This window comes from Pithys albifrons, chromosome 9, assembly GCF_047495875.1.
Source record: "Pithys albifrons albifrons isolate INPA30051 chromosome 9, PitAlb_v1, whole genome shotgun sequence".
In the NCBI taxonomy this organism is placed as follows: Eukaryota; Metazoa; Chordata; class Aves; order Passeriformes; family Thamnophilidae; genus Pithys; species Pithys albifrons.
This window is the reverse complement of record NC_092466.1, coordinates 22246837-22272589: the sequence shown is the minus strand read 5'-3', so window position 1 is coordinate 22272589 and position 25753 is coordinate 22246837. Positions and strand designations below refer to the sequence as shown.

General features: G+C 42.6%; 1 protein-coding gene across 6 annotated transcripts in view; it reads left to right on the top strand.

Moving 5' to 3' along the window:
* Window positions 1-3245: 3245 nt before the first annotated feature.
* NDST2 (N-deacetylase and N-sulfotransferase 2) overlaps window positions 3246-25753 on the top strand; it is a 130558-nt gene continuing 108050 nt past the window's right edge. For 5 of the 6 annotated variants that reach the window (XM_071564250.1, XM_071564235.1, XM_071564241.1 and 2 more), the window contains exon 1: window positions 3246-3435. The gene's annotated coding sequence lies outside the window, so the exon portion shown is untranslated. Of the gene's footprint in view, window positions 3436-14191; window positions 14246-25753 lie in introns of those variants that run through there. The other variant, XM_071564236.1, reaches the window with a different exon arrangement.

Here is a 25753-nt window from a genome sequence, read left to right as displayed (position 1 = left end):
ATCTGGTTTTGGTTTTGTTAAGGCTTTGCAGGGTGACTGCAGGTAAGCCACTTCTGTCCTTTGTGTTCAGCTTTCCCACTTGTCCGTGCAGATGATAAGCCTGGCCTCTGTAGAAACCACTGTGAGAAACAGATGAACAGTCCTGGAGAGCAGCTGGGTGATATTGCTGCTACTCATCATGGATGAGGTTTTTTCCTAAAAGCTTGAGAGGCTGAGGACTGCAGACTAATGCACCTGGAATGCTTATTTATTTAGGCTTAGTATAAATTTATTTCAGACTTGGGAAAGGTGATCCTTGGGGGCACTTAAAGTGGCTTGAATGGAGGGTTATGAATTTTTCCCTTGAGATCCTTAGTGCCTGAGAACTCCTCACCTGCAGGAATGTCCTGTGTGCCTGCTGGTGAGAAATAGGAATTTACTGCTTTGTGTGTAGTATTCTGAAGAATTTTAAGCCAATTTATTGTGTACTTAACAAGTACTATAGAGCAAAAATGCATGTGCTCATGGCTTTTAAGATAGACTGGTTACAAGTAAAAAATACAAATGATTAAATAAAATCTCAGTCTGAAAGTTCCTTGTGCTAGAGGAGGGTCCTCTAAAACACAGGTGGATGGAGGGAGAGAGAAAGCTGGTTGTCCCTAATCTGGCAATTTATATAATTTTATTCACATAATTATCGCTGAATGGATGGGCAGGATGACATTTATTCACAGAAATCCATTTTGTTAATGCATCATATGACTGTGTGATGGCAGAGTTGGGATTTGGCTGGTTCTTGCAAGAAAGTGCTGTCTCGTCATGGTTTATTTCTCCTTTATGTTTCTGTGGGAAAGTGTAATGCTCATACCAACAGAGGACAGCCTCCAAAAAACGGCACCAGGGCTGTGCTTCAGAGGCCTGTTTACACTGGAACATCCTATAGGTTACATCAGTAGTTATAGCAGTGCTACTGCTCTATGGTTGTTCCTGTTCCTGAAAACACTTATTTGATGTTCTTATTATGTGTTTAGAAGTTCAAAATAATCTGAAAAAGTACGTACTTATACAAAAAAGATATGTTCTACTAATGTGACATTTGAAATTCATTGCTTTAGATTTATTTTTCTTGTATAAAAAGGCCCAAACATGGCATAGATTGTCTTAAATATTTTTAAGAATTGCAAACAAATTTCACTTTTATTTTCAAAATAGTATTACTGCTGAAATTGTTTTAAGTATCATAAGCTAGCAACTTTTAACACCTTCTAATCTTTTACAATATCAGTAAAAATCTTCCATACCTATTACAAAGACTCTATGGAGCCTCAACAGAAACAGTAACACATTTAATCTTTTATACAGTATTTTACTTTGGCTATCCGTTTTGGAAGGGACAGGCTTCCTGACCCATTAAATGGAATATCCAGGGAAAGCTTATTTGTTTATATAACCATAAGAAGAAGTTGCTTCAGAGAAATGCATTGTTATCAGGGATAGCACCAGCCAAGTGATATAGGCACAGAGCAGTATGATAGCCTGGAAGGTGGGAGTCACAAAGGTGAGCACTGAGAGTGGTTTGGAGTGTGAAAGGCTGGTGTGGGGGAGAGAGTGGACGTGCAAGATGGAGTTAAGGGTGTCTTGCAAGTGAGTAGAGGAAGTTACATATGAGGTAACTGGAAAGATAGTGAGGACAGAGGGATGGGGACTTGTTTTGTGGTGAAATGAAAAGGAAAGCAGGTGAATTCTGCTCAGGTGGTTTGAGGAGGAAGGTTTTGGAGAGATGTAGCATATTTTGGGGTGTTTTCTTCCACTGCACATTTAAATGGACTTTTTAGCTGGTATAATTGCACCTGTATAGTGTATTATAATGTACAACGTAAACTCCTGTCATTGATTCCCCTTCCTCAGTGTAATTGAGATGGTTCAACTGGGGGAGAGATAGAAACTACAAAAAATATTTTTACCTGAATATCAATCTGTACTTCAAATGATAAATCCAGTTTCACAAAATGTAGTACTGAATCAGAAATGCTACAAACACATGACACGAGGTGCTGAGCTGCCACATATTCCCTCTATTGTCTCAGATTTGCTCAGCTGTTTTGGAAAGTGCAAGGTTTATGGTAGATTGGGATCACCTGTTGCTGCCACACTAGCTTTGGGATGGCTGCAGGCAGAGGGATGATATTAATCCGATGTGAACACTGCGGCACGTGTTTGGTTTAATTCAACAGAAATGCAATCACGTGTTCAAATATGTGCTGCTGGGTATTTTGGCAGCACAGACCTGTGTGGTGTGACTGCAGGGGGTGGGAGCAGCTGCCTCATCAGCCCCTGCTGAGGTGGGGGTGCTGTCTGCCAAAGGGAGAACAGACCTTTGAAGGGCACTACCATATGACTGCTCAGAGCTTTGTCTGCTTGGGTTGTTTGATTCACTTGCTAATGTGGGCTTAACAGGCTTACAGAAGCATGGTCAGTGCTTCAGGTGCAAACTGATTAGCTGAAGAGGAAAAGCCCTGGGTAAATGTGTCCAAAAGCCGTGACTTTAAAGCTTTTTCAACTTTTCAGTAGAGGAACAGGTTCCTGTATAGCAAATCCACCTCTTGTGTTGCTTTTCTGAAGGTTTCCTAAGATTCACAAGGTGCCAGCAAACCTCTGACAGCAGGATGCGAAGCAGCCCTTTGCTAGTGTGAGGCCCTGTTCTCTGAGCACCTGTTTTCCCTCTGCTTGCTCCTCTTTGTCGCCTTGGACCACTCCAGGTCCCAGTCATGCCAACCTGTCCCAAGCGCTCCCTCTCTGCGGTGTGGTGAGCGCTTTCTGCACATCAGACCGAAAAGCAGGGCCGTGTAACAGCACTCCCGAACTGCCGCCCGCCTGTCTGCTCCACTAGCAACATATGATCCTATGCCGTGGCTTCACATCCCATTCTGGCTTCCTACTACAATTTTCTACACATTTCTAAAGTAGCAAATTGCACTGTGCGTGTTTGTTTTCCTCGGGCGGCGGCTGCCGCCGCTGTCATAGCAGTGTTAGTCCCTTCCTACTGTTGCCCTGGGCGTCCCACGCCTTCCGCCCCGCGCCCGCAACTGCGGGAACCCCCGGCCGGAGCCGCAGGAGCCGCTGCGCGCCCTGCCCGGGGTGGGTCGGTGCCCGGTGTCCTGGCCGGTGCCGGGGCCGTGCCCGGGGTGGGTCGGTGGCCGGGGCCGTGCCCGGGGTGGGTCGGTGGCCGGGGCCGTGCTCGGGGCGGTGCGGGGGTGGCGGCCCCGCCCCCGCGGAAGATGGCGGCCGCGCGGCGCGGCGGCGGCTCCCCCAGCGGCCGGAGGGACGCGCAGCGCTCGGGAGCCGGCGGGCCGCGACCGACCTGAGCGCTGCTCGCGGCACCGGGGGACACTCGCCCGCCCTCCCTCGGGCAGCCGAGCTCTGCCTGGCCCGCCCGGCGGGGCCTCCCTGCGGCAGGTGAGGGGGAGGAGGAGGGCGGGCAGCGCGGTGGTGGCGGCGCGGCCCGGCTCGGCTCAGAGGGCGGCGGGGTAGAGCGAACGGGGCCGGGGGAAGTTGTGCCGGCTAGGGGGCGGCGGTCCCGGGCGGGGGCTCTGCGAGGGGCGACCGGGCCCGGGGGCAGGCGGGGGCCGGGCCGGTGCAGGCGGCGCGGAGGGCGCTGCCCCCGCCCCACAGCCACCTGTGCGGCCGCGGGGCCCCGCCGGCAACGCGCCCGGGGAACCCGCGCCCCGACACGGTGCTCCGTGTGCCGGCGGTGCCCGCGGCCTGGTTTGGCACCCTACCGGGGTGGTCTCTGCAGGCGCGCAGCCGCCGGCCCGGAGCGGCAGCTCCTGCCATATCGCGGCTGCCGCCCCTCGGAATCCCCGTGGTCGGCCGCGGGCGGGGAGCGCTGTCCTGGGCCAGGGCTGCGCTCCCGGGCTTGCTCCGGCTTTGTTTACCCGCGGCGGCGGTGGCTGGTGCGGGGGTACCGGCGCTGAGCGAGCCGCGTGCCCGGGCCGGGGGCTGTCGGTGCCCGGGCCGGGGGATGCTGTCCCCGTGCGGCTGCGCTGCTCGCCCTGTGCAGATCGCGGGCTGGTTCGGTGCAGGCCGGCCCTGGGTACGGTTGTGTTACCGCGAAGACACAACAAAAACTGTTACGTAGGGAAAGCTGGGGGAAGGTGAGGAATCATTCCTCTACCATTTCCTATCGTTTAGTCGTTAAAATGTTTTTGCAGTGGTAAATAAAGCACGAGACGCCTCTGTTTGCTTATGCAAGACTGAATAAACTCTATGTTGCCTGAATTAGAAGTGGGCAAATGTGACATATCGGAATTCAGCCACAAGTTGCACTACTCCACACTGAGATTCTTTGTGACTGGTCTTGCCAAAGAAGTGCTCAGAGTTGTTAATTGTACTTGCATTTCTCATTAGGAAGTGTGACCTTGCCCTTTGTGGTAAAGAGGTAACCTAGAAACTTCTGATGAGTTTTTCAGGTTAGGTGCCCTCAATTATCTGTGGTAATTGGATTGTGCAATTTTGGAGGATGTAAATCTAGGTAGCAGCGGTTTTGTGGGACGCTTTGTGTACAAAAACGCTCTAAGAGACAATAAAAATTAGACGCTCAGCATCAGCCCCATGAGTTTATCAGTTTATTCTCAGAGCCTGTGCAAGTTGGCTCTGCACCCACCCGAGTAAGCGATCCCGGAGCCAAGCCCTGCAGAGCTGCCGCACGGAGACATTCACAGTGGGTTTGTGCAGTGTTTCTCTGATGGGCTTCTCGGTGCAGCTGTTTTCATGGCGCTGAGGTCACTGATCCAACTGCAGGAAGGTTGGACACAGAAAAGCATTTCAGTTTGTACTACTGCACAGAAATGATTGTGGTGTGTTAAGAGCTAGTCTGATTCCAAAAGTAGCCTGACTCCACTCCACAGTTTTGAGACAGTGGAGAAACTCTGTTCTTAATTCTGGCAACCAGCACGAAATGTTCTAAAAATTTTCTACTGTCAGCAACTGTGAACAAGTACATACCTCTCAGAGTTACTGTCTTGTCCACTTGCTGCTTTCTTCTTATATTTTTGTGCCTCATCCCAAATTCGTCTTTTAGTTTTTGCTCTCCCCCAAGTCCATGTACTGTTTTTCCCTTGTTGCTTCTTGAATGTGGTTTTCTAATGGGTCTTTTCTTCATCTGTTTAATATTTCTTCAGTGCTTGTAAAAATGCCTTTTTTTTACATATATATCATTTTGAACTAAGAAGAACTGGATTTTTTTTAAAAAGTGCAGCTCAGAATGGGCTGAGAGCAAGGACACAGGGCAGGATCAGTGGTACAGCTGCCCATGTTAAATTTTTTGCTCCAGTTGCAGAAATGACTTTCGCTCATGGGTGTGGGGGTCTCAGAGAGTGAGAGCCAATCCAGTCTTCCAGTATTGCTGCCCATGAGGAGAGCAGTTCTGGGGCATCTGGCAGCAAAATGGGATTGTGATACAGAAAAAAATGAGACTTGGTGTTTTGAGGTATGGAAGAATACATGCGATTGTTTATCAGCACATGAGTGTGCACACGGGCAAGCTCACCATTTCATGGCCATGTCTGGCAGAGCACTGATGGGGGTCTGCTGCATGGTTTTAGTGTAAGGCGTGTTTTACTGTTGTGATGCTTAACCATCAGACTGATCTGCATAAGAATTCATATTGGTGGCCTGATAGAAAAGCCTGAGCCTAATTTTGTATTTAATTTCATAATTTCATGATTTCTTAAAAAAAAAAAAGGGAGGGGGAAGAAAAATAACCAAATGCAGCTGAGGCCTCGATATGCCCTGAACCACAGCCTATCTCCTTCTCACTGAGGCTTGTTTCAGAGGATTGAATGACTGTCTCAGATCTCTCTGTGGTATATCTAGAATATTCGGTGATTCTCTAAGCAGAGCTGCACAGATAAGATAATCCATTTCATTTTAATTGGCAGAGTTGTTTACACATGATCTCTTACTCATTTTCCTCTTTCAAAGGAATGCATATCTATCCCTGATTACAGCTCAGGTCAAAATCCCTTAGCACTTGTAGCAAATCTCCTTTAATTGGTCTCATTTAGCGCTTATAAGGTTGTGTTTTAATTCTTGCTCTTCTGAATCCTTTTCCCCAGTCTGTAATGTAATTTATTACAGGATATTTTATAGACAGGGGAGCAGCCTCTGGCTGTCAGCAGCCTTTGCAGTGTATCAAATTTGCTTATCAACAGGCAGCTGCAGTGGAGTTTGTGGGTGTAAGGCAGCAATGCTGCAGCAGCAGCAGCAGCAGCACACAGGCAGATGGTGGTGGTAATGCGGGGCACGGGTGCCAGGTCTGTCGTGGATTCTGGAAATAATTGGGGTGAATGCTCCTGTTTACTCTCTTTGCTTTTCTAGTCTCATCGTAGCTGTTGCTTATTCAAGGGTCTTTGAGTTCAGTTTTTCTATCTGTCTTTCTGGTCTCTGTCACAGAATACAAATACATCCACGTTGCTGCAGTTGTCTGATGGCAGGCTTTGAGCAGTGCAGGACTAGTAAAAGGCTAGTGCTGGGAGGGTATTTTTAGAAGACCCGGACCAACATTACCTGTCTTTAGAAAATTCACTGTGACTTTGCTGAGTGCAGTTGCTTTGGTTAATTGAACACAATGCAAAGAGGTGAAACTCTGCACTTCATTATGCCCATGCTGGAGCACTTCACCTCTGGCCTGTAACAGCACAGTCTGCAGGCACCGTGGGCTGGTGCAGCTCACGCCCAAGCTCAGGGTGCTCCGACATCAGCTTTGGAAATCTCTAAGGCTGAGGTTTGTTTCTCCCTTTTTTTTTTGTTTGTTTGTTTTGTTTTGTTTTTGTTAAGCTGTGCCCCCTGCCCTTACACTGACAATTTTCCCACTGCAGCAAAGTCATAAGGAACTGTGTTCCTATTCTTCAGCCATTGAATTTGAGGTCGCAGGCTGTGTGGTGCGGTGCAGCAGCAAAGGTACAGACAGACTTTCTGCTTTGCTGAATCTGCTCTGGAGACAGGAATCTCCAGTAGAGCTGTGGAGCAGTCTTAAATCGCCACTGAAAGATTTACTGGAGTATACAGATCACAGCTGTACCTTTTCTTTCTGCATAGCAATATTCGAAGGTCTTGGGCCTCTGGCAATTGCTGTTTGGGGACTGTTTTTCAATATAAACCCATATCGAGAAAGGAGATGATATAGATCAGTAGACTGAATCCATATGTGCTCTATTAAAAATGCAGTAGAAATCTCTAGACATGAGTGATGAATTAATCTTCTGCACCAGGAAGATATCCTCCATCACGTTCATGCCTGCTCTGATATTTTAGTAAGCTAACTGATTTAGCAGCAAATGCAAGGGGATTGATAAGATTGTAAATGCAGTTTGGACTTTCTCAAAATATTTGTGGCTTTCACTGGGCAGTGTCACAAGATCTGTTTTCACAGAAGTGGGAATTGCTGTTTTCTTGTTTTTTAAAGCTCCCAAACTCTCCAAACAAGGAGAAGGGTCATCTCTCTCTCTGTAGACTCAGCCTGCTTTTGAATTTGTCAAGTAAAATGGACAGTGCATAATAACAAAGAAAGCTCCATGCAGCACTTGCTTATGTACCAGCAACACCAAGATGTTCAGAAATACCTGTCTCTTCCAAGTGTGTTTGTAGCTGTGTGTAACTGCTGCTGTTGTTCCTGCTGCAGTTGCAGACATGGAGTATCAACAGTGTTTGCAGCTTGTCTCAGGCTGAAATGTTAATGCCTTAACTTAGTCTAAAATAGTGTACTCTTTCTTTCCATTAAGTGAGTGTAATATTTGTCATTAAATACAAATTATAAAATTAAGCATTAAAACTAACAGCGATTAGATACTGATGTTCTTATTTTCTTGGAATCAAAGGAAGGTGAAAAAGGAGAGGCACATTTTGTCTTCTGCTCAGTGTACAGGACTTGTGCAGGTCCTGGTGCTGGTCCTGTGCTCTGTGCGTGTCACAGCGCACGTACCATCTACAGCATTTTGTCTTGTTTTGAGCATGTGGTGGAAATGAGGGAGTTTGATCTAGAGTTTTCATGGGGTACAAGTACAGTTATACTGCACTAGCCTGATCTGTTCTTGACACTGCAGTGCATTGTTCTGATTTTTTTTCCTATTTGGAAATGTCTACATTAGTAGAAAAGTTTGCCTAGGGCATTCTCGTAAAGCAAGAGACAGTAGAGTCTGTCCCTTCCTCTCCTACCTTCCCATGCCAGTACAGTAGCTCACATGAACAGGCTCACAGGCTGCCTCCTCAGGGAAGGTTTCCACAGTGGGAGAGTAGGACATAAAACTGCATGTGTTACATGATACGCCAATAAGTCGTAGCCCTCTTTGGACTTAGGGGTCACTGCTGCTTTTGTTTAGTGATACGTTTTTTTCTCTGTTTTCAGTCATAAGTTTGGGAGCTGGGTTGGCATAACTGATACAAAAAGGAAGGAGGAAAGAGAGACAGCAAAATGACAATTTTATCCCTTCTTAATCTCTTTTTGCGGTTCTGGTCTGCCATCTGGTCAGTCTCTTTGAAAGCATATAACCCTAGCACTCTGCCCTTTCTCTTCTCTTTATTTCTCCAGTCTCCTACATCCTTCAATTCTGCATCAAGAACCATCCAAGAATATTACATTCCTCTGAGTAGTTCGATTTGGGAGGCTCCCATGTCAGGACCATCAGATTATGTGACAGAGCAACTTGTTTTCCTTTGATCATGTTTAGTTTTATGGTTTCAGATGATTCCATTAGCTTAATATTTTATTGGTCTTTAAGCTTGTCTCTAATTAAGGCTAATTTGCTTGGCAGTACTTCTGAAGTAGTATCAGAGCTTGCATTTGGATTTTTAGAGCTCTTTAACTCTTAGATTTTCAGTCGCTTTGGTATTAATTCTCAAAGGAAACAGTGGGATGATAGGCTTAGCTGTGATATGCTCCAAGTAGAGTTCAATTTAGAAAAGCAGAGAAACTTGAAATTTCCTTCAGAAAGGTTAGAAGAAAACAGAACATTTATAAATGTCTTTTGTCCTAAGAACCTCTTAGTGTTTGTGTTAGCTCTCCTAGCCCTTACCAGTGCTTTAGAGTGTGTGGGAAATTTTGTACCAGAAAGGGCTTTTAAAACAGTCTGTTCAGGCATCTCTTGGATGGATGCTGAGAGTTTGACTCACCTGACTACATGTGAAGATGCACAACTGGGGTGTCCACATCTGAGTTGAGCACTGTAAGTTCCCTTTATATTTAAGGGTGTGTAAGGGCACAATTCATTTCAGTCTAAAACAGATGTCCACATTTGTTGAGGTGAATCACATACTGGAAGTTCTTTTCTGATTTTCCACTGAATATATTAAAAGCTGAGAATGTTAGTCCAGATGTAGAAAATGTCAGCAGGATAAGTATCTGAGCAGAAGGTAAATTGTACACCTTCCAGAGAGGCACTAACTTGCTCCTAATCCTGGCTTGCTTTCAGCATAGCATTTTCAATACCTTCACTATTAATTGATTTACGTAAATTTGTCTCTTCTGGTCTTTACTATGTTTCCCATATTTTAGAGAGCATTTTCTCTAGATTTTTCTTTTTAGACTGGTACTGACATAGTGATTCTGTGCCACTCTCACTTTATTCTGAAATCTTTTGCAAGTGCCAAATGTTATGTCTTGTTCTACAGCTGTTGATTGTCTTTGCCCTTCCCTTTGTGTTTGAGTTGTCCAATATCCAGGGTTCCGCTGTAACTGGTAACCAGAACTTTACTGTGGTCCTGGCCAGCCATACCTGTCAGAATGGAGTCAGACCAGACCATAAGTAGGTCTTTGTTCAATTCAGAACCTTAACCATAGAGATTGTAGTTGGCTCCAGAAGCAAGGAGAATGTCATGTACTGGCCTATGATTATTTTTCTGTAAAGAGACAGGCTTCTCTTCTGCACAGTGTGTGTTTTGCACTGCTGGGAGCTTAACTTCAAACAAATGGTGAAATTAGGCTTGGAGTGTCCCAACGCAGTGGCACATTACTTGTAGATCCCGCTTGCAATAAATAATGTAATTTCACAACAACTCGAATACTTCTTAATATTTGATGGCCAAAGATGAACGAGGAGCAAGTAAGACTGAGAACTCTTGTGCAATCTAATTAAAGGCAGAAGTTTTTGGTTGAGAAAAGGTTGGTATCTTGGCTGACCTCTTAAAATGTCATCCTCTTGCATCTGTCATCACCCATGTGTTGTTTGTGTTACTCTTCTGGTCATCACCTGTATGTGGGTCTGTTTCAAGTATAGAGAAGTCTTTGAAGTGACATCATTTGTCTCAGTGTTGGAGCTACCGAAATAATCGTCACCTTACTGTTGGTGAACTGCTTGTCCTTCCAGTTATTGAAGGCAGTGGGGCTATTAGAGCAGGCAGAAACTAGTGTAGGCATTGCATCAATCAACAGAGTGTGTGCATGAGGACGGCTGCAGCTCCCTGTTTCATCAGCTGTAAGAACAACATGAGCTCTTGCAGTGTTAAATCTGCTTTTTCAGTGGGATAAAGTGGGATCTTGGCCCAGTCCGTCAGCCCTGAAGTGGCAGATTCATTTCAGCATTGAAGGCTGTCATAAATTGCTGGTCTCCTTGTCTGATCTGTTGTCCAGAACACTTCTGAAACATCACGCTTTCTCCTGTCCCCTATTTTGGTTACAAATAATGTATTTTAATTTGTTACTTGTGATTTTGTTGTGTTTATTACTTCTCAATGAAATGTTCTGGATTCACTTTGATCTTTAAGCTCAGCTGCATGTGCTTTACTTATGGCTGAGTCATAATCATCTTCCTCACAGGCAGAGATCTGTCACTCTCCTGATTTAGTTTTGTCTGCAGACTTCCAGTCATATCCTTCCTTTATGTTCCTGTTTCAGGTCTGGTTGCTTGTATCAAAGCATGGTGTGAATAAGCCAACTTTCCTGAGTCAAGGCTACCGTAAAAATGTACTTTCATCATGTGTTTGCATCTTTATTTTAGTATCCTGTAACTGTGCATGGAACAGAGTATGTTTCCATGGCCCAAGTCCATATAAACACAGAGCTTTCTACAGGAAAACTTGCTTTGCCTCAGACAGAATATTGATGTTTGCCTTTCCCAGCATTACTTTTAAATACAGATTCTTCACTAGCCACAGAGTGGTACGGTGCCTGTGGTAGCAGGCAGAGCTCAAAGCTCCTCTTTGGTCTCATGTTGTGTATGTGGGCAGGTTAAGAACAAACTAGTGTTCAGAACTTGCTATAACTGCAGTTGGTGTTGAACATAATGTTTCTCTGAGGTGGATATAGTTAAATCTCTTGTATGTTGTAGAGCTATCATATAATTATCTTACTTTTGTTAGTCCTAGCATTTTCCTGTTGCTGAATGAAGGCAGGGTGAAGGTGCCCTTTGCACATACTCCTCTTGGTTTGCATTTAAGTTGACACTACCAATGAGGAAAGCAATCCAATCCTATAGTGACCCTTCTCACTTTTGGCACAGCCACTCAGCAAGGAGGATCAGGAAACTGATGGGGAAATTAACAGAACAAAACAAACCTCCTTTTTTGCTGTGTTATCATTCTCCAAAAGAGAAAATATTACTTTTCAATTGGTCAGTAAGAAACACAATCAGGCTCAAATGCTTTTGTATTGACACACTGAAGAGTGTTTTGGGGATAGGATGAGTTGATGGCATGTCAAAGCTGCTGTCTTTGGAGGAGAGGTCTGACCACCTGAAGACATGCCAGATGATCTCCCTAGAAGTACGATTTCACATGGTGTAAGCTGAAGAGGAGTCTTGTGCTACTTCTCTTTGCATCAGTCTTTTAAATGTCAAAGTTATCTGGAATAGACTTAAATAATGGTGGGCGTGAGAAACTTAGGGACGATGCTGGGAACAAGCAGCATGGTGAGAGCCAAGCTGCATGCCCTGCAGACTGAGAGCCAGTAACTGCAGTCCTCCTTTTCCACTTGTAATTGAAAACTGGTTTAGTTTTTATATCGCTGATTTCCTGTAAGGGGAAAGATTGAAAAAGTAATAGCAATATAGTTTGTGAAGAAGATGCGTCTCTAGGGGAAGAGTGAAGCAGTTGCTCTGATCAAGGTGCAGACCAAAGGGCATGACACATTATGTCAGAAAACTGGTTTTGTTTCTATGGAATGGTTCTTCTTTTGTTTTTTTTTTTCCCAGTATCTTGTTAAGTGAAACCAAAACAAAGAAACAAAAGCGTTTGTGTGTTTTCCTCACCATCTTTTCATAGAACCCTGACTCCAACAATCTGACCCATTATACTATTCTGGACAGCTTTTTGGGGACTGAAATAGTTGTGAGTGCTTAGGCCCTTCCTGCAATTCTATGTTTCTGAAGTGCATCCTGTGCAAGGGTGACGATCAGCTACTGGCAGTGCTGAGAGACAGGGCAGTGGAAATTGATATAGTGTCTGCACTGCAAGCAGGGCTGTTCTTGAAGGGTATGTCTGTAAAACATTTGATATTAAAGTCTATATTGGATCTTTTTAGAAATAAACCAGCTTAAAAAACAACAAACACATCTTCCTAGAGATGCAGGGTGTAAGCCACAAGTACAAGATGCTGTTTTTCTCCCTGTCATTTGGCTTCTGGAGAAAGCATAGGTAGGAATAAAGATGTTGTTTGGTCTTTGTGAGTTAGTGATTTGGAAACTTTATGCTTGATCTGCCAGGATGGAACTGGTGACACCAAGCTTGAAACGGGTGTCAAGAGCTCTGCTCATTTTGTCCTGTCTTCACAACTTTTGGCACTGGTGTTACAGAGCCTCTGCTACCCTCATTATGTTGGGATATTGTAACTTCATGGGGCTGTGTGGAGTTCCATCGTCATTTTCAGTCATGACCTTTTACTACAGGTGTCTTCCAGTGTAGCAGTGAAACTGCTGACAAAGGTGGGGAGGTGGTTCTGAGCATAAATGCCAGGACTTTCGTGATAGCTGGAGTAAGATGAGGCACCTCTTGGCCACATAAAATGGAAATGACCTTGTATGCACAGACATTAGGATATAGCACTCAAGTCTTAAAATATAAATTTCCTAAAATTTATTATCTTTAGGTAATACTTTGTAGAAAATCTTATCTAGCTTGATGCCATCTGTCTTGAAGGAAAAGGAAGGAGATGCAGAAAGAATTTTTTTTTCCATGTGAAGTTACGGGAACAAGCTGGCTACTGCAGTGAAATCCACCCTGTGAGTGTGAGGACACTTCTTACCCTTTTTTCTGCCTGTTAGGCTGGCTCCACTCGAGCTGCAAAAATGGAGATCAGTGGGGAATACAAGAAAAAAACTGCAATGAGTTTTGACTAGTCCTGGTCTGAGTCTAGCTTTGAGTTGTTCATACTGGTGCAGAAGACTGTGTCCTATCACTGGCACCCAAGAGCATCTTAAACAGGGATGAGAAAGTGTCACACAAAAATTCTTAGAAACGTTTAAGTTTTATTAGGTTTGGACATAGCAAATTCTAGGAAGCAGTACATGAGAGCAACAAGTGCAATAGTTCTTCCTCTGTCCCAGTTGCTCAGATGTGTTGTCTCTCTCCCGGGGAGCAAGTCACAGTGCATTCTTTTTGGCTTGGCAAGCTTCGTGCACAAGGGCAGCATTGCCACTACAGCAATAGCTGAACAGCATAGTAGCCATGCTTTAAATGTACAAACTGCAGATTTTTTTGAATACTGCAATATTAAGTATTCAGCTTGAAGCATTTTATTAAAGGGTCCTCATTGGCACTGCTAAGTGCTTTAAAAATTCTGTGCCATTTAATGTGGCTTGTTATTGGACACAATTAATCACTGCTAAGGCTTAAAACCTTTGGTATATAGTACATTTGGGAGCAGGTAGCTATGAGACCGGGCAGAGAAATCCTCTTTCTCTTTCCTTTTCAGTAAAAACCTTCTCAACACAAAGGTCTGATAGCTGCTGTTTCTTGTATAGTGTGCAAAGCACAGCAGTATGTGGTCAGGAAACTAATGCAAAGTGCTCTCCTGTCTAGTGTTTCATTGTTCTTTCTGCCTGAGGCTTTGCAACCTTGGTCTTTTTAGTTAAAATCTTTAAACAATGGATCATCTGTTTTTGCAGGCTTTAGAGGATTTGAAATAGCAGTCACCCTTAGGCATTTGGCTCAAGATTACAGCAATAAATGCATTCATCAGAGAGCCCCCCGGCCCTTCTAGGAGCCAGGCAGTCATAAGATTACCGTATTCTTCTGCTTCTAACTCCAGTGAAGTGTGTCAACCTCTTAACAATTCGAGGTAAGCCCTGTTCCTCCACCCCGTTTGCGCTCAGATTGTTTGTGAGAAAGGGGGCTCTGTGTGTTGAGGTTGAGAGCACCTACGGTAGGAGACCTTCGTTCTTGCTGGGATGTTGGCTATTACTGCATTACCAGTTTGTGTTTCACAGATCAGAAACCTCTTTGGAAAGCCAATATTGCTTTTTTCCCCCTGCAAAGCCCAGCAGTCTGAAAATTTCATATAGCTTTAAAATTTTGACATTGGAATGTAACTTTAATCAATATTGACATTTCTGATCTTTGTGTGCCAGCTGCTGTTTTTCTGAATGATGGTTCTGGGACTGGAAGGCCCCATGCCAGAGATTACAAACCAGTTGCCACCCAGTTGTGATGTCTGACGTGGCAATTTCTGTAAGGGTGCTTTCTGAGTGCACTGTTTAAACAGTCAGTGTACTGTTTTTCTTCTGTTACTGTGAGATCTAAAGTAGTTTACAGATATTGGACATTCCACTGTGCTGCTTTGGAGAAGGATGCCAGCTGTCAAGAGGAGACCCAAAAGCCAGTTCTGGTAAAAAGCTGCATTTTCTAAAGCAGTTTATTTCTGGGTAGAAGATCTGTTCATTATATGACTTTGTGTGAGCTGTGCTTTGCACAATGGGACTTATTTCTTTTAAAGAGCAGCTTTATCTCAGGAAAGTTCATTGCATAGAGAGGTCTGTGATGTCCTTACTTCTGAGGTCTTGTGAAGATTCCACCTCCTAACAGATTGTATTGATTTTCACCAAGTACTATTTTCCAGCCTTCTGAGCTGTTACCACACCACGTTGTGCTGTTCATCACAGTGAAATAGCGTGTGCTGATTGGCCACTGGCTTTATCAAAAGACTCCCAACACAGGTGTGCAAATTGGAAAAGGAGAAAATGAGATTCTCTTTGGGTTTTGTACTTTTCTTCATTTTTTTTACTCTTTCCAGCAAGTAAATAATGATAAACATTCACTAAACAACACTGCGTGTTTTCAAAGTATATACATGTTACCTTTGCCTTGGAAAACTTCCAGCTTACTTTTCAGCAAAAGATAACAATATTTAAAGCATTTGTAAATGCACTTTGTCATTTAATTTTCATCAGAAGATGGTGAAAACCTGGAGTCCTTTTGGGGAGATAGAGCATGCCATGATTGCAGCATTTTTACTGTAGTTTTAGTCTTTACCACCATACCTTAATTCCCTTTCCACCAGAAAGTGGAATAAAAGTGTCCCTATTTTCTGGTGGGTGGATAAGAACTTAACAAAGCAAGGTAGCAGGTTTGTCTGTACTTTAGAGAATCTGCGTATTGAGGTTGGGGTCTGTTTCGCTACTGTAAATAGTGAATATGAATTATAGTGAATGTGAGTATCTGTTACTGTGGGTTTGACTATCAAAAAGAAGTGTATATACAAAATATATATAAAAATGGTTATTGATATTACATGTAGGATACTTTTTATGTTCCCATGAGAATTAACTGAGAGATAAGATGTCAAAGGAATAGTTGCAGCTTTAGCGTGCCTAAGGCTGGTTAGAAATTCTGAAGATGCCACCCCCACTGAGCATGCACGAGCCTGGGGCTGACTGTGATGTCTCCCCTGAATTGCAGAGCCCTGCCTGTAGGGTATGTCAGCACTGGAGCTGCACCAGAACTGAGAATCTGTCCTGGAGCCTGTAGGGCTCTGCAGTTTCTGTAGAGGGGAGAGGAGGGAGCTCCTCTCTAGGGCATCCCAGGGTTGTGAGCTGGAGCAGGCCAGCACACAGACTGATTGTTCCAGGAGATGGGAACTGAAACATCTGTGTTGTGGGAGACGAAGACTGACTGTTGAAAAAAGATGTCTCATTCTAGGAAATTAATGGGATTCTTGAAAATGGTGGACTTGCTGAGGTGTTAGTAGGTTTTTGGGTGCTAATGGAATGGAAAATATTGCATCAGGAGAGTACTGCATCTGTCAGTTTGTATTGCCAAAGGAGAAACATTAGACAGGGAACTGACAGATGACCAGCAAGGACAGGCAAGTGTGGTGTGAGGAACATGAGAAGGTAAGATTATAACAGGTTAGGTGAGACAGACAGGTTTTGGATGAGAAAAGATGAAATAGCTAAGATACAGATAGCAGAAGTACATGCAAAGCTTTGTAGCACCTTCTTGTGCCTTGCATGGAATCCAGGTCTCTGAATCTGACAACCTGGCTGTCAGAGAACATCTGAAACCTTCTGGCAATGCTGCCTCCATTCTGTAGGTTTTCTATGTATAGTTTGTTGTAACTTACTGTTAGCTCAAGATGCCCTTGTGATGTATCAAGTGACAGCTCTGCCCGTGTGATATCAGTCGGATGATTGTGTAGTGGAGTTTGTCATTTAGGATTTTGCTTTAACACTGGAATTGTAGACAGGAGGAGAGACACAGGCATGTGTATGGATGCACACCACCACACTGAGAAGGTTGTGATGTGAGGACAAACACTCATAAGATAGAATATATCAGAATTAATTTTGCTTGTACAACTTTAATGTGTCCTCCTTAAATAAAGCAATTTCTAACTTTCACAGGTCATAAAAATACAGAGGAAAAAATTTAATTTTCCAAAACTTGTTCTTCTAATTCTACCTTCTATACGTGTTTTACTGTAATTACTGTAGGGAAGAAAGCATGCTATCAGTTGAGGGTTGTTTTCTACCTACTGGTTAACTGAACTCTTGGAACACAACAGTGTGAGCAAGTGTTGTTTATGTATTACTTTTTGCAGGTTTTAAAGAGTGGTATGTGCAACTTGCAGCTTGAAATAGCAGATCATGGGAGCTGAGCTTGCTGTGCTTACTAGGGCTTTTTTCATTGTCCTTGGGAATAACGAATTGGGGAAAAAAAGTCATACCTTGAATTACTTCCTGTGTTTTGTCCTTTGGTCTTCTCTGCGACAGTAGCATTAGTGTTTTGGCCTAAATGGTAGTGAGGCTTTGCGAGCATACAGGGAGAAAATTAAATCTAAGCACTTTTAAGGAAAAAGGAAGTGGAGAGGTTGAGGGCAGGAGATTCTATGAAATAGCTTAATATAGCACTTATGACTCTGCAATTTCCTTTTGCAGGCATCTTGTCCAGATGGGGTATTTTCTTTCACCTTATCAAGCCAGCCTCTTTTTCTACCCTGTTTCTTTAGGCTAAAAAAGCCTGCAAGAATAACATGCAGTGGCACAGATAGATTTTTTTTTTTTTTTTAGGCTGTGAGATCTAGAGTAAGGCAATAGGCAGGAATCCAGTGTGGGAGCAGCAGACCCCACAGATCATAGGGTAAATGATGATCAGATCCCTCTCCTAATCCATCTTCATGTCCTCACAATCCAAATTACTGAGCACCTTGACTTTGTATTGTCTGTGAACAAATGTGCAGCTACAAAATATATTCTAACATAATAGCAATGTGCAAAGTCTTTAGATAAAGCAAGTTACTGTGAGTGAATGTGAGGAAAGCCTTTTATGCACAAGACTGAAGCAGAAATTCAGAAAGGTATGGCTCCCTTTTCATTCCAGTGGCACATTACCACAAAGTCATTTCAGTAGTTACACTTCTTAGTTTCCTTTGGAGGGGAAAAGGCTACCACTTTTTATTATCGTTTTCACATTAAGAATTCTGTATTATTTTCCAGGAGAATTGCTCCATTTGTAATTTATGTACGTGGGTATTTAAATCTGAGGGTTCTTAGTGGAGTTGCTGTATTTTCTGTAGACCTGAGCATCTTTTGTTACATTATTCCCATTTGTTTTGCACTTGGTGAGCAGCCCTGTGGTCTGGTACTTCATTCTTAAGCAGTCCTGAACAAAAGTCATCAGTGGTTCACTAGGCACTAGAATTAAAAAAGATGCATTTTTCCATAATACCTAGTTAAAATCCATGTCTTCACATTGAAGAGACCAAGGGAGTTGACAGTAAGTTGATCCATGTTAAAAGGAAGGAAAGCTTCACCTCTGTGCTGATACAGGGCCACCTTATTGGAACTGCTGCTGACAATCTGAGTGCAGGGTTTGATGTCTCTGCCTCCTTCATGACTTCGTTGAAATGTTTTGCTTGGAATGGCCAGCATAGGGATTGAGCCAGAAGTGTGGGATGCAGGAAACATTGTTACTGCCTGCTGACCTGTGGCTTGTGTGGCTTCATTTCTGAGGGCTGTGCAGGCCTGGGTGTGAGCCAGCCTGAGCTTTAGGGACAGGAGAAGGGATGGTGGTGAAGTGGTCGTCACACCTTCCAGAGCAAAAAGCTGGGGCAGTCACACAGACTTTGCTAATGGATTTAAAAAACAAACAGCAAGCCAGTCACCTTCCTCTGTCAGCAACATTCAAAGGAAGAAAGTCGCTATATAAATTTTCTTCATATTAGAGAACAAACTTATTATGCAAAGTGCTGAGGATTGGAAGCGAAACTTAGGCAAAAGAGGGAAAATAAATGTGAAAAAGTCCTATTAAAATGTTTTTAAAAGGAGATCTTGATTTGTAAACAACCTTTTTGTTTTGCATCTGATGTTGAATTCAGCTATTTTGAAGCTCTAGATAGTTTGTCTGGGCTAGAGTTTTTTGGGATCAAATGGAAAATGACATTTAGTTGAGGCCTCTTTGTGAAATGCTCTTGCCTTTTATTTCATCTGCATAACATATATTGTTGGAAGGTGCCTGCTGTGTCTACTGTTTTCCCCCCTCCATGGCTCCCTACTTTACAAGGAAGTATTTTTATATGTCAGTACTATTTTACGGAAAGGTAAAAATGGGTGAATTCAGTAGAACACAGATGACTGGAAATAGTTAAACTTGAGTTCTCAATGATGAAAGGAGAGAAACAGGAGAGCAGTACCTTATAGCAGGGCCTTTCAGTGTTTGTGGGTAGGTCATGTGTTGTTTTGGTGGTGTTTTTTTTTCACAGGAACTGCTAAAATGGTGGCTGCCTAAGTAGGTGTCACTGGATTGTGTCGTGGATTCACTGGAACCGTGTGCAGTGAAGGGGGAGCAGTAGCTGCAGGGTCTGTGTTTGCTGCTTCAGAGAGGGAGTAGAGTAAAGCAAGTGGGGCCAGCTTCTCTTGCAGTCTGTGTTGACAGGGAGGAACTCAAAAACCCCCATCATATTTAAATTTTTTAGTGTTAGATAAATGTGCTGAAAGTCATGAAAAATGCTGCTTCACTGGTATTTTGTTGTATGACCACTTTGAATGTCTCTGGCTAATTCAGCCTGAGCACTCTTTGTCATACCCTCTCTCTAAAGTGCTCAAAGACTGTGTTTCATATGTCCAAAGAGCACAATGCCATTTATACTTGGTTATTGCCAGCATCAAATGACTTGAAACCATTGCATAAGCTTTTGTCATTCCAGAGTTAGTAGTGATCTCATTAGCCATATCAGAGGCATCCTTTAATATTTTAAAAACCTTTTGAATCATCTGGAATTGTTCTAATAAGTGGAGAAATTATTTGACCCAAGGAGAACATGGATGGCTGATATCACGGAGATCATATGAGATCTCTTTAGCAATCCTTAGATACCCATCCATGTTTTCCAGTTGTCAATACAAAAAAAAAAGCTGAAATCAAGTAGTAGTACCATTAAAAATGGATAGCAAGATATATAATTATTTCAGGGCCACCTGTAATTGCAAGAGTTGAATCACTGTATGAGGCTTTTTAACTGGGGAGAGGGTCACAGAGTTCCGCCCAGGTTTTCAGATGATGAAGGGGCAACTATCCAGGACACTGATGGGGTTTGTCTTCAGCTGTTGCCAGTAGTTACGGCCAGATCAGGACAGAAGATTCACTTCATGGCAGTGAAAAGTATAAAAGAAATTGTTTATTCAGCCCATTCTAACAATTTAGGGTGGATGAAGAGACCAAATTACTGTATTGGAATCTCAAGTGGGTTGTTCATTGTATTTCTTTCCTTCTGTCAATTAGCTAAGTAATCTCTTTCAGTAAGTTTTATGTATTGTTTGTCTGGTTTTTATATATGCCACCTCCTATTTCTGTAAAACAACATCATGAAGGCAGCAACTGCTGCAAACCTCCTGCGGCTGGAATCACATCTAAAGGCAAGTTCAGAAGAACAGCACTCCAGTGAATAGCTAATTTGTGCAGCTGTTCCCACCATCGAGGGAGGAGTGAAACCTTCTAGTATACTACAGCTGTGCCAACCATGCTCAGAAAAAACAGCAGCCCTTTGAAAACATCTGTATTTATCATCATTCTTCATGGTAATGGTATTGCTGGCCCTGTTGTTACTCTAGGCCTGGGTGTTGAGCTGTGAGGAAGGTGCTCCGAGCTCTGCTCTTCAAGCCCTGGTGCAGGGGCACGTAAACGGTAAAACATAACCATGGGTGCAGAATGTGCAGTGTGTGCACTGTCAGTATCTTTCAAACTGATGACAGCAGCTTTACAAATTACTGTGATTGCAGAGTACTTTCTATATCAGAAATAGTTTCTCTGTAAAAAAGATATTGTAGAAGGGATATTCATGATTTCTTGTTTCAAGTAGTGGTTTAGTTATAGATAACTTGCTGCCATCAGAAAGGGAAGTTGTCAGTGATACCAAAAGTAAAAAAATTCAGTTCTGGCCAAAGGAAAAATACTTCATTCAGCATAGAATTTAGTCTGGAATTCATTGCTGCAGTACATCAATACGTTGAGGTTAAAACTTCGTGGGGTCAAAAGTAATCTAATATTTGTCAGTTATGTCGACAAATCCTGCAGACAAAGGGAAAACAAAATTTTAAGATCATTTAGACAGCTTCCTTGAGCTTAAGGTATCTCTAAGTGTAAAGGTTAATAAGGGCTACTTGTCCTGATTACTATTTTGCAAATTTGTCTTCAAGGCTTTCTTCTGCTAGTCCTTGAAATACCTGGAACTGGACAGAACAGATGGTAGGAACTGATGTGAATGAGTTTTAGGCCAAATTCAGAATGAGCTTGTGCTGTATAACTTTTAAGTGTTTTAAATAACTGTAATTCTGACCAGATCACAAAGAAATTATGAATATCCTGCTAGAAACAAGGTGTTATATTTTAAGTTCTTGCACTGGCGATAAAATACTCAATAGAAATGTATTCTGCTTTGCAGGTAAATGCTACTTTTAAAAAAATGCAGGGTTTTGACAGGATGGAGGATTAATGTAGTTTGGTTTTTTTCACGTTTTTTTGTAGTATCTTCAAGAACTGTAACATAGAGTAGATCTCACTGTTAATTGGATGGATCAGGCAGTGGCACTTATTTCACCCATTCTCAAATCATGTTCAATGTAAACAAAGTCCAGTGTTAGCTCACTTTGGACAGAAGTCCATCCACTGTTGTTTGTGTAAACCTTTGTCCTTGTTGAGAAACAGAAGAGTGGTCACAGGCCTGTGCCAGTGCTCAGCCTTTGCTCCATAGGAGTGTGACTGGGCAGTTTCTATGCTGGTCACAAACACAGAAGTATTTACAAAACAGGCATTACCTCTCCTAAATGATTAGGTTTCTCTTTGATTTTTTGTGCAAAAAGGTATCGTTTAGATCCTTATTGGTTCTATTAGTCACAGTTATTAAAAAATAATTTGATTCATGTATTTGAAAACCACTGTTGTGAACAAAAAGTCACGTCAACAAGCATCTGTAGTTGATGGACACTGTGCTAGGGAGTGACTGTTCATTATCCATTCAGCCATTAAGTACTAGTAACTTAATGTTACCAGTATATCACTATAATGGCATGTTAATTTTTGGTTGCATGAAAACAGAGGAAGACTTGTCAGCAATAGAAGACCTGAAAAGAAACTGTTTAAAATAATCCAAGAATTATAGCTTTGGGCATCTTTTTGCATTTATGTGTTTGGCTTGTGCATTTTCACCTATACGCTGGAGTTTCTTGGCCTGACTCTACCCTTTGTTGTTGTGTCAGATGCTGGCCTCTCAGACAGGCATGACTGACCTGATGAGGTATCGTGGGTTATAAATAACTCTAGAAAACTGGGGCATACTCCCAGTTAGGGCTGAGCTCTGTGTTTTGGAACTGCAGTGCTGGACCAGGACTGGCATGGTAAGGGATGCTGCTGCCTGAGCTGAGCTGTTGGGAGCGGTTCAGGATCTCAGGCTTGGAACAGCAGAGGAGTGAATGAAGAAGAGTAAAATGGGTTGAGTGCATTTTGATTGATGCCTTCTGTTTTTTTAGTTTTCCTCATTAACAAATTCACTTGGCGTGTGTTAATTAGCTTAGATTCTTTGCTACTGCCTAGACTTGTATTATTTTGAACTCCCAGTGGTATGACATGAGACATGTTACAAGGTTGTAGCATACAGGCTGATGAAAGTACACAGCGCAAATGGAGAGAAGTGAAGCTTTTTTGTAAAAGGGTCCAAATAGAATACATTTAGATGCCAAAGGCACTTGTGTGTAACAGCTATTACTTAAGAATGATGGTCTGTTTTATAATGCACTGGAGAGAAACTAATGCTATTGAAACGTTGTTTGGGGATTTTTGTATAGATTTTTAATATATCTGTCTTCTTTTAGCATATAGTCCTTGTGCACAGTACTTTATTGCCATCTATGTCCTCTTATCCCACCAATTTCCTTCATACCCTGTCTTTTCTTGTCAATGCTGAAATTAAAATTTACTTAATGCTGCTAAAACTAGGGATTTTCCCTGTTTCCTGTCATTTCTTGGGTTCTACAGTTGAAAGGATATTGACCATGTATTAGTGCTTATGTGGACATGTGGAAGGGAAAGAAGCTGGTATTTTCTTTCTCAGTGTTTTTTAAGACAGAAACTAAATATAGTGAGTGTTAAGCAGATGGCTGTGTTGTCGCATAATAAATATTTGAGGAAAATTAAATTATGTCCTGCCTGTTTGCTGACGACAATTCCAGCCCCCATAGTAACAGCAGTAATAATAATAGGAGGATTTACAGTGTAGTTATTTTTTAATTTTCAAAGTGAGCTGTCTGACAAGGCTGTATAAGGAGATCTTTTTTAATGTGGGAAAGATAAGTGATGTGCTTAAGGTCACACAGCATGTCAGTGAGTCTCTTGAAAGAGCATCCAGGGTCCGCTTGACTTCCAGAGAATATGTTTCCATTTTAAACTATGCTGACTTGCAAATACTTACTTGAGTATTTCCTTCAGAACTTTGTTTTCTGATGGTTTTTTCCCTTAATTCCAACCTAATTGTTCAGAAATGTTAACTTTCCAAGAGCAGATAATAAAACCAGACTAGCATTCCTGTCCAGTGTACTTGAGCAAAAAGAATCCGACACTGCAGGCCCTCCTGAGAGTTTTGTTGTGAAGAAAAGGTGATGGATGCCAGAGAGATGATGAAGACTTAGCTGAAATGAGGGGTTTTATTTATACAGCTGAGCTTCATCTTGTGATATTAATAGCATACAGGCATTTCTTTTGGATAAAGGGGCTGGATTCTGTTTTTAGCAGAGGTCCATGTGCTACTCTTTCTGACGTGAGCCAGAAAATCCTATTGCCTTTAACTGTTCGCATACATTGCCTTATCTTTACTGAGAGAATTCTTCTGTAGACCATTCTGAAGTTTGAAAGCTCTGTGAGAGAGATACAGGGTGAGAACAAGAACTGCAGTGTTTCACTCAAGGGTGAGTGTTGGACAGCAGATCAAATTCACGGCAACAGGAAAGTTAATCTTTCCCATGGTACACCCCCTTTTTCAGGACTATGCAGGTGTGCTGAAAGCAAGCTCAGGAGTTCATAAATTGTCCCAATTACCAATTTGCTGCTACCTTTTACTGATACTTTTCCATCCACTGCAAGTAATACCATGACAGGAGTGGAGTTGGTGCTTCTAATGTGATAATTTGCACGATGAGAGTGGTCTGTTGCTGTATTGCAGCAGAGCAGTATAATCTGAGGGGTGAATGGGATGGTTTTGTTTGGGGTTTTTTCCAGTTGGTGGGGAAACAACGAGGCCTAGAATTCTTCACTGCCTCTGTAAAAATTTGTCATCTGCCTCAGCTTGAAGATATATTAATAGTATCCTGATTTCTTACATGCACGGTTGGTCCTGTTGCCTGGATACAAACATAAAGTGATTAGAAAGCTATCGTTAATATAAAATGAACAAAATAGGTAGTGAAAGTACCCAGTGAGATGATTCCCTGTGTGCCCACCGTATGTGTTGGTACTTGACTCCTTTGCTTGCTTGTTTCACAGTGTGCTGTAGTGCTGCATTAGGCTTTTCTCTAGACTGTGTATGTAACCTGGGTGATATTTTCTGCCAGCTCTCCCTCTCTCTGTGGTTTCTTCCCTGTTCTTTGAAATACATTCTTATCAGTTTTTCTCACATTGTTTGTACCATTCTGCGGTCTGTTACCTTTGTGTGTCTTTGATCAAATGCTGTGTTTTCTGAACTTCTTTCAGTATGCAATTGTATTTTTAGGTTGTGTGCAGCATTAGTCTTCTTGGTAAATATACACACTGTGTCATATAAAGGAGTGTTAAACTTCACTACAAAAGCCCCTTGTTTTTTAACGTCTCCCTGGGGTCTTGTGATGGATTTGTTAGGGCTCTGGGGAGACGTCCCTTTCTAACCTAGTTTCTGGTTCAGCTGTTTGCCTTTCCATTATTTCCTTCAGTGTTTCTGATTTTTTTTTTTACTAAAAACATGTGTTGGATGCCACTCTTACCTGTTTTTGCATGCTTTTTGAAAGTTTAGATGAACATGTCTGTGGTGTGTTTGCTGTTTTTCTTCAGTTACTCCTTTATTTATTAAGTCTCCACTCTAACTTTAGTTGTGAATTTTCCCCTTTCAGCTGTTCTAGTGTAGCACTCCATGATTTTTTTTAAGAGTGAAATAACTAAAGCAACTTTTTAGTTTTCCTGATTTGATAACCAGCTGCTGGAGGTAGACTGCAGTGACTGAGTTCTTACTTTGCTTTGGTTGTAAAACAAGCTGTTCTCTTAAACCCTCCCTGTGTGTAGGCCTTTGGTGTGAACTGACAAGAGAAGAAGGAAGAATGAAAACAGTGATAGCAGCTTCCTAAATTGAAGACCATATAGAATGAAAGTTTTTCTTGCTTTCTCTTGGAGAATTGTTGCTTGTTGTTCAGCCACTGGTATTGCTGTGAATGAGCATTAGGCACAGGCATCGTGCATCTGTTATTTGGTGTTCAGGGAAAGGAATACAGGAGGATTGTTTTGTGGTTAATATGCTGTAACTGAGATTGGGAAATTCGGCCCAGGCCCCTTACTCTGATTTTCATGTGAGTTCTGGTAGTTCACTTCATTGCTGCCTCAGTTCTGTTTTTGTCAAATTAGAATAATGCTTCTGTTCTGCTTGTTTGCTATCTTTCTTTTGAAAAGTATGTGGTACATCATCTGCCTTTCGATACAGAAATCTGATTAGACATACAGACAGAATCCTGGAATGGCTTGGGGAAGGGACCTTAAAGATCATCTGGTTCCAGCCCCCCTGCCATGAGTAGGGGACAGCTTTCCACTAGACCAGATTACTCAAAGCCCCATCCAATCTGCCCTT